The sequence below is a fragment of the Hemiscyllium ocellatum genome, chromosome 25 (genome assembly GCF_020745735.1).
Source record: "Hemiscyllium ocellatum isolate sHemOce1 chromosome 25, sHemOce1.pat.X.cur, whole genome shotgun sequence".
NCBI classification, from domain to species: domain Eukaryota; kingdom Metazoa; phylum Chordata; class Chondrichthyes; order Orectolobiformes; family Hemiscylliidae; genus Hemiscyllium; species Hemiscyllium ocellatum.
The window spans coordinates 35,372,140-35,382,145 of NC_083425.1; positions in this window are offsets into that span (position 1 = coordinate 35,372,140).

Here is a 10,006-nt window from a genome sequence, read left to right on the forward strand (position 1 = left end):
AAAAAACAGGAATGTCCCAGCAATACCAGAGTGGCTGCTTCTTTAGAACGTTCTGAAGAAGGATCACTGGACCTGAAACATTAACTCTACTTTGTCTCAACAGATGCTCCCAGACCTGTTAGGTTTTTCCAGCAATTTCTGTTTTTGTTTCAGATTTCCGGCATCTGGAGATCTTTTGTTGTTTTGTTTCGCAGGAAACAACCAGGCAAGCAATTTTTAAAGCTAATGCCAACCATTGATCTGAGTTCCCTAATTTGTGTTGGTGCTGTCACTTTACAACCATATGTTATAACTGGAATCAATGAACTGATAGTAATTCAATTGCTTATACATTGTCTTCCTCAAACCCAGCACAGGTTGGGTACAGTATAAATTTCTGTCTGTACTGTACATGTGAACACTCTGAGGGAGGGTGCAGCCCTCAGTTTCAATACAGAGTAAAACTCTTTTCTATACTGCTCCCATCAACACTCCCAGGCAAGGTACAGCGTAGGTTACATACAAAATAAAGCTTCGTCCACAATATTACAATCCCATGAGGACCTATAACATTTTAAAAGGGTTGAATTTCCAAACAAATAATGGAAATATAACAATGGACGAGCTCTCACCTTTTAAGACTTTTACTGTAACAAAATAAAATCGATATAGATGTAGCATTAACTAATAAGTAATTAATGTACCAAACTAAAGGAAAAAGTATGTTTTGTATTTATCAATTAAGAAAACCAAATATATATTATCAAACACTTTTGCTCATCATCATGCTTCTGATAGATATGCAGCATTAAAAGAAACATCCCAAAGTCATTTCCAGCTCTCCAAAGAAGGTAATTTCTCCCCACCATGCGAGGTTGAAGTTTGAAGTGTTCTTCAACAATTGTTCCATTCTGCCTGGGATTTCACAAATTATAATTATCACCAGCAACACCTCAACCTATTTCACCTCACCAAATAGTTAAAATCCTGGCAAAATGCTTCTAATTCTTTTCTGAACCCTTTCAAGTTTTCACTAGGAAGGAGACCAGAATTGCACACAATATTCCAACAGTGGCCTAACCCAATGATCTGTATAGCCACAACATGACCTCCCAACTCCTGTACTCAATACTCTGACCAATAAAGGAAGGCATACCAAACACCTACCTTCCTCACAATCCTCTCTACCTGCAACTCGACTTTCAAAGAACTGTGAACCTGCACTCCAAGGTCTCTTTGTTCAGCAATACTCCCTAGGACCTTACCATTAAGTGTATAAGTCCTGCAAAGATTTGCTTTCCCAAAATGTAGCACCTCACATTTATCTGAATTAAACTCCATCTGCCACTTCTCAGCCCATTGGCCCATCTGGTCCAGATCCTGTTGTAATCTGAGGTAACCCTCTTCGCTGTCCACTATACCTCCAATTTTTGTGTCATCTGCAAACTTACTAACTATACCTCTTATGCTCACATCCAAATCATTTATATAAATAATGAAAAGTAGTGGACCCAGCACCGATCCTTGTGGCACTCCACTAGCCACAGGCCTCTAGTCTGAAAAACAATCCTCCACCATCACCCTCTGCCTTCTACCTTTGAGCCAGTTCAGTATCCAAATGGTGAGTCCTCCCGGTATTCCATGAGATTTAACCTTGCTCACCAGTCTCCCAAAGGTACCTTGTCGAACACCTTACTGAAGTCCATATAAATCACACCTACTGCTCTGCCCTCATCAATCCTCTTTGTTACTTCTTCAAAAAACTCAATCAAGTTTGTGAGACATGACTTCCCATGCACAAAGCCACGTGGACTATTCCTAATCAGTCCTTGCCTTTTCAAATACATGTACATCCTGTCCCTCAGGATGCCCTCCAACAACTTGCCATCAAAGACTTTTCTGGCAAAGTTCCATACTTTTTTATTTCTCTTCATAGTGGCTGAACTCTGTTCTGCAAGATGGTCAGAGCACTGAGTATGGGAATTGGGAGGTCATATTGCAGCTTTACAGGATGTTGTTTAGGCTACTTTTGGGAGTATTGCATGCAAATCTGGTCTCCTTATCGAAAGATTGTTGTGAAACTTGAAAGGGTTCAGAAAAGATTTACAAAGATGTTACTAGGGTTGGACGATCTGAGCTATAGGCTGGGGCTGGGGCTGTTTTCCCTGGAGCGTTGGAAGCTGAGGGGTGACCTTATGGAAGTTTATAAAATCATGAGGGGCATGGATAGGATAAATGGACAAGGAATTTTCCGTTGGGTGGGGGAGTGAAGAACTAGAGGACATGGATTTAGCGTGAGAGGGGCATGATATAAAGGGACCTAAGGGGTAACTTTTTCATGCAGAGGGTGGTGTGTGTATGGAATGAGCTGGCAGAGGAAGTGGTGGGGGCTGGTACAATTACAGCATTTAAAAGGCATCTGGATGGGTATATGAATACGAAGAGTTTAGAGGGATATGGGACTAGATTAGGTGAGGATATCTGTTTGGCATGGATGAGTTGGACCAAAGGGACTGTTTCCATGCTGTACACCTCTATGACTCTATGACTGTATATTGTGAAAGGTGTTAAAACTGCCATTTCATTTCAATGGGCTTCTCTCCTGATGGTAACTGGATCACATTAGTATTTCTGTGAGCCAAAGTGCTGAGAGAAGATATTTTAAAACACACAATTGTCTTGTAATGTTCAGTGTTTATGCAACTGCCCCCATTAAACACTCCCAGTGAAGGTACAGCAGAGATTTGATATAGAGTAAAACATCTTTCACACTTCCACATTAAATGATCAAGCAGGTACAGTACTGGTTAGATGCAGAACACAGCTCCTTGTAAAGCAGTAATGTCCAAACTCTTTGCATTGGGGGTGTGGCATATTTCAACTTTTCTTTCTCTTGACTGGGACTGTAAATGGGTTTGGCAGAGTGCAGTGAGCAAATATTAGAAGAATAAAGTTTGGCATACCAATAGATATAAAGTTTTTTAAAATTCCAAAACAATAAATTAATCATTTATATAAATTAGTAATTCATAAAATTGCTATTAAAAAGTGCCAAGCAACAGGACTAACTAATAAAACTTTTTTCTATTGCCTTGGTTAAGAATCAGAGCTAAAGGTGGATTAGATCACTAGTCCTGATCACCCTAAGCTGTGGGTGGGCATTGAGGCCGAAAGACTTGGGTTTAACTAACACTGATCTTGCTTTCATGTCTGGAAACATACACTCTGAGTCGGCCTTGGTACAATTCATATGGAAGTGCGGGTTGGGTGAGGGAACAATGTTAGAAGCATCTCGTCTTTCAGCCTGGGTATTCCTCTATACCAACAGATTGGTTTTGCGGAACAGGGAGAAGGGTGGATTTGTGTCTGACTTACTGAAGTTTCAAGGTTCACAGAAACTCTCCTACTCTCCACGTACACATATAAACACACACACACACCCTCCCACTCCCTTCCTCCCACACAAAACACACATTCCCCCACTCACTCCTCATGTATGCACATGTACACCCTCAATCCCTTGCTCCTATACATGCACTCTCCCATATCCACACTCTCTCACTCCTTCACATGCTTACTGTAATTCCAACACATACTTACCCACTCCAACATTAACTTACCAACTTACACACTCCTTCACTCCCACATAAATGCTCCCAAGTGATCGAGAGGCCTGCTCCATCACTTTGACTGCAGTCTTTCAGGGCATTGGCATTGCCATGAAAGAGAGTGCTGTCTTCTCACAACCCATTTGCCATCTTGGATCCTCCTCCTCTGAATCACTTAGCATCTCAGAATCTTCTCCCCCATTTGCCTCACCATCTCAGAGCCTTCTGTTATCTCCCTCTCTATCTTAAATCGTTCATTCCGACCTCCCTCACTATCTTAAATTCTTCTACCCCATCTCCCTCACTATCTCAGAACCTTCTCCTCCAGTATTTCAGAGTCTTGTCCCTGGAACCAGTTGTCATATCACAGTCTCTTCCTCTCACCCACCTATCATGTATCCTATCCTTTGTAATCTCCCCCACAGAAGCATCAGACTTGCTCCCAATGTCCAGTCCTCAAGCACATTGAAAATAGGGACATTTGTTGCTCTTTCAAGACAGAAGCTACTTGGTATTTATACACAGAATCCCCATAGTGTGGAAGCAGGCCATTTGGTCCATCAAGTCCACACCACGGCCTCCAAATAGTTCCAGAGATGTAGAGGAAAGGATAGCAAAGATGATTCTCAATAGGAGTGAGAGAGACAGGATGGTTGTCATGGGGAATCTTCAACATTCCAAATATTAACTGTGAACACTATAGTATGAGTACTATAGATGGGTCAGTTTTTGTCCAGTGTGTGCAGGAGGGCTTCCTGACACAGTATGTAGACAGGCCAACAAGGGGCAAAGTCACATTAGCTTTGGTACCTAGTAATGAGCCCGGCCAGGTGTTAGAATTGGAAGTAGGTGAGCACTTTGGTGACAGCGATCACAATTCTGTTGTTTACTTTAGTGATAGAAAGGGATAGGTGTATACCACTGGGCAAGAGTTACAGCTGGGGGAAAGGCAATTATGATGCAATTAGGCAAGATTTAGGAAGCATAGTATGGGGAAGGAAACTGCAGGGGATGGGCACATTAGAAATGTGGAGCTTATTCAAGGAAAAGCTCCTGTGTGTCCTAGATAAGTATATACCTGTCAGGCAGGGAGGAAGCTGTAGAGCATGGGAGCGTGGTTTACGAAGGAAGTGGAATCTCTGGTCAAGAGGAAGAAGAAGGCTTATGTTAGGATGAGATCTGAAGGCTCAGTTAGGGTTGAGGGTTACAACCAGGAATGACCTAAAAGAGAGCTCAGAAGAACCAGGAGGAGACATGAGAAGTTGTTGGCAGATAGGATCAGGATAAATCCTAAGGCTTTCTATAGGTATTTAAGGAATAAAATAATGACGACAGTAAGATAAGGGCCAATCAAGGATAGTAATGGGAAGTTGTGTGTGGAGTCAGAGGAGATAGGGGAAGCACTAAATGAATATTTTTTGACAGTATTCACTCTTAAAAATGACAATGTTGTCAAGGAAAATACTGAGATACAGACTACTAGACTAGGTGGGATTGAGGTTCACAAGGAAGAGGTATTAGAAATCTTGCAGAGTGTGAAAATAGATAAGTCTCCTGGACCAGATGGGATTTATCCTAGGATCCTCTGGGAAGCCAGGGAGGAGATTGCTAAGCCTTTGACATTGATCGTTGTCATTGTCTACAGGAATAGTGTCAGAAGACTGGAGGATAACAAATGTGGTTCCTCTATTTGAGAAGGGGAGTAGAGACAATCCTGGTAATTATAGACCAGTGAGCCTTACTTCAGTTGTTGGTAAAGTGTTGGAAAAGGTTATAAGAGATAGGATTTATAATCATCTAGAAAAGAATAATTTGATTAGGGATAGTCAGCATGGTTTCGTGAAGGGTAGGTCTGCCTCACAAACCTTATTGAGTTCTTTCAGAAGGTGACCAAACAGGTAGATGAGAGTAAACCAGTTGATGTGGTGTATATGGATTTCAGCAAGGCGTTCGATAAGGTTCCCCACAGTAGGCTATTGTACGAAATGCGGATGAATGGGATTGTGGGAGATATAATAGTTTGGATCAGTAATTGGCTTGCTGAAAGAAGACAGAGGGTGGTGGTTGATGGGAAATGTTCATCCTGGAGTCCAGTTACTAGTGGTGTACCGCAAGTGGTGTTGGGTCCACTGCTGTTTGTCATTTTTATAAACGACCTGGATGAGGATGTAGAAGGGTGGGTTAGTAAATTTGCAGACGACACTAAGGTCGGTGGAGTTGTGGATAGTGATGAAGGATGTTGTAGGTTACAGAGAAACATAGATAAGCTACAGAGCTGGGCTGAGAGGTGGCAAATGGAGTTTAATGTGGACAAGTGTGAGGTTATTCACTTTGGTCAGAGTAACCGGAATGCAAAGTATTAGGCTAATAGTAAGACTCTTGGTAGTATAGATGAGCAGAGAGATCTCGGTGTCCATGTACACAGATCCTTGAAAGTTGCCACCCAGGTTGACAGGGTTGTTAAGAAGGCATACAATATTTTAGCTTTTATTAATAGAGGGATCGAGTTCCGGAACCATGAGGTTATGCTGCAGCTGTACAAAACTCTGGAGCGGCCGCACTCAAAGTATTGTGTACAGTTCTGGTCACCACATTATAAGAAGGATGTGGAAGCTTTGGAAAGGGTGCAGAGGAGATTTACTAGGATATTGCCTAGTATGGAGGGGAGGTCTTACGAGGAAAGGCTGAGGGACTTGACGCTGTTTTCATTAGAGAGAAGAAGGTTAAGAGGTGACTTAATAGAGACATATAAGATAATCAGAGAGTTAGATAGGGTGGACAGGTAGAACCTTTTTCCAAATATGGTGACGGCGAGCACAAGGGGGCATAGCTTTAAATTGAGGGATGATAGATATAGGACAGATGTCAGAGGTAGTTTCTTTACTCAGAGAGTAGTAAGGGTATGGAATGCTTTGCCTGCAATGGTAGTAGATTCACCAACTTTAAGGACATTTACGTTGTCATTGGACAAGCATATGGACGTACATGGAATAATGTACATGGAGCACCAACTAGCCACGAAACGACAGGGCCAACTATCCTTAGTAGCCACACACGCAGATAACAAGCAACATGAGTTCGACTGGGACAACACTTCTATTATAGGACAAGCCAAACAGAGAACAGCCAGGAAATTCCTAGAGGCATGGCACTCATCCACAGATTCTAACAACAAACACATCAACCTGGACCCAATATACCAGTCACTGCAGCGGATAGCTGGAACTGATAACTGGAAGCGGCAGAGACAAACCACTATAAATGCTAGAGGAAACATCACAGAAGCGCTTCATAGGAGGCTCCCAAGCACTGAGGATGTCACCTAGACAGGGGACGAAATGTCTGCAACACAAATTCCCAGTTCGGCAAACAGAACCACAACGACGAGCACCTGAGCTACAAATCTTCTCACAAACTTTGAACATGGAATAGTGTAGGTTAAATGGGCTCCAGATTGGTATGACAGGTCGGCGCAACATCGAGGGCCGAAGGGCCTGTACTGCACTGCAATGTTCTATGTTCTATGTTCAAACCCTCTGAAGAGCATCCCATCCAGACCCACCACTTCCCCTCGACCCATCCTATCCCTGTAACTCTGCATTTAACTGGGTAGTCCACCCAGCCTGCACATCTTTGGACTGTGGAAGGAAATCCACATAGACTTGGAGTAAATGTGCAAACACCACACAGTCACTCAAGGGTAGAATCGAACCCAGGTCCCTGATGCTGTGAGGCAGCAGTGGTAACCACTGAGCCATTGTGTCACCCCAAATTAAAGAGGTCCTTAGTCCCAAGGTGGTTTCAAATCACCAACCTTCTGGTTAATAGTTGAACATGCTCACCTACTGCACCCACAGAGATGGGCACCATTTCTTTTCTGAATATGCTGCCCATAGGCTCGGTAGTGAACCCATCCATGGCAAGGGTGGGAATGTAGCAGCTTTGGAACGGATGAGCTTCTCCATGATGTATCTCTAACATGAGTTTAACTACATTTACAACATGGCTTGTAGGCCAGATAAACCCTCCAGGAAGGTCACATTCTGGCTGGAAGGCTGCCTATTTGAGGCCAGACCAGACTGCATACAACTCTATCTTCAAATTTAGTGCCAAAAGGTTTCTAAGTGTATGATTGCTCCATCACTAAGACAATTTATTCCTACCGCTACAACATTTTCCATTTTGCTCTTTCCTCAGCCCATCTGCTGCTGAAACTCTTATCCATGCCTTTGTTAAGCCCAAATTAACTATTCCACTAAACTCCTAGATGACCTCCATCTTTCTGGTCTCCATGAACTTGAGATATTTCAAAACTCTACATAATGCATGCTAACACACACTGTGTCCTACTAAACCATCATTACTACACATAGCCATTTCAGATGTAAAAGGAGGTCATTCAACTGATTCAATCTATGTCAACTCTCCATGGAGAAAACCAGTCAGTTCCACTCCTTTCTTCAATTTTGTAGTTCTGTAAGGCTAATGACTTAGAATAATGGATGGACACCAATATAGCCAAAAATTGAGTGTAAAAATTTGCAAAGCAGAATATAACGTGGAAAAATGGATGCTGATCCATTTGTTGAAAAGAATAGACCAGCAGATGTTATTTAAATGGAGAGAGATGCAGAATGCTGTGGTACAAGAGATCTTGGCAGCCTTGGACATAATCACAAAAAAAGGTCTGCAGGCACAGCAGGTAATTTGGAAAGCAAATGGAATTTTGGTATCGACTGCAACAGAGATGGAGTATAACAGTAGGAGAGCCTTGATACAACTATATTGGATTTGGGAACAGCACACCTAGAGTACTGAGCACTTTTTTTTTCTTAACTAAGAAAGCTTGTACTTCCATAGGAAACATAGTGCAGTAGGTTTGCTCGCTGATTTATATAAAGATTATATAATGAGGAAAGACTGAGTGTGTTGGGCAGTTGCAATGAGTTTATAAGAATATGGCATGATTTTACTAAGATAACACAATTCTGAGGCAGCTTGATAAGGGGTAGATGCTGAGAAGACATTTCAGCTCATGAGCAAAATCCAGCTTTGGGGACACATTCACAAAATGGGGAGAATCCCATTTAAGTAGAGATGAGAAGGAATTCTTTTCTCAAAGAATATTTAGTCTTTATGATTCCCTTCTTCAAAGAGCAGTGGAGTTTGCACCATTGAATATTACTATGACTAGCTGAAAAGGGGAGTTAGCTCCCTTCTTTTTAACTCCCTCTCACCAGCTGCAACAAATTATATTACTTTTTTACAGCATCTCAATGTAATTAACTGAACTAAAATGGAGGAATTAAATTTCAAACTTTTCTTGAGGAATAAAAAGGAATTTTATTACTCACTAACCCCATAAAATAATAAAAATGCAACAGTAAACACTTAAATAAGTTTAAAAAGAGGGGTGAGGATGTCTAGTACAGGCAGGAAATAAAGGCAATTTCAGTTTAAAGTGCTCAGAGTCCTTGCATTGAAAGAATGACCTGAATGCTAACTTGTGCTGTCTTGTTTCTTCAGTAGTGATGAAGTTTGCAGATCCTTTGACTTCCTGGCTGACTGATTGGTTTTTGCTGGGCACTGACTTTAAGTTTGGGAAAGACAGGGACTTCATGTCTCTTGTTGTTGAACTAATCACATTTCTTTCTCACTTCTGCTTTGCTGCTCAAAAGTTGTTTTGATAAAGTTTTATTTATATATTCCTGAGTTAGTAGTATTGCTTTTTTCAAACCAAATATTGTCATGCAATTGTGTCTCAATTTGCTGGCTTCAGTCTTTAGATGACATGATAGTCACAATAATACTGTTTTTTGTTTATTCCATATCATGGATTTTTTTCTCAATCTTGGTAAGGAGATCACAGCAGCCATTTTTCATCAGAACGTGTGTTTTTTCAAAGCATTTTCTGCCATTCAACTGTTAGGTCAGTCAGATGATTGAAGTTGAATATCGATGGTCCATTTTTAATACAATTGTAGGAATATATTTATAAAACCCCAGCAGCGTGGAAGTAGGCCATTTTGCCCAACGAGTCCACACCAATGCTCTGAAAAGCATTCCACACATACTCACCCATCCCCGTAATCCTGCATTTTCCAAGCTAATCCACCTAACCCGCACATATGGACAAGTCAGCATTACCAATCCACCTAATCTTCACATCTTTGTACTGTGGGAGGAAACTGGTAGAAACCCACACAGATATGGGGAGAATATGCAAACTCCACATAGACAGTCACCTGAGTCTGGATTTGAACCCAGGTCCCTGGCATTGTGAGGCAGCAGAGCTAACAACTGAGCTATCTATGTCAAATTCAAGGCTGAATTATTTTATTCATGTACAGGTAAAGTCCCATATTCTCTTTCAAAAGAGACACAACAGGTGGCAAGTTTAATGTAAGGGTCAACACAGC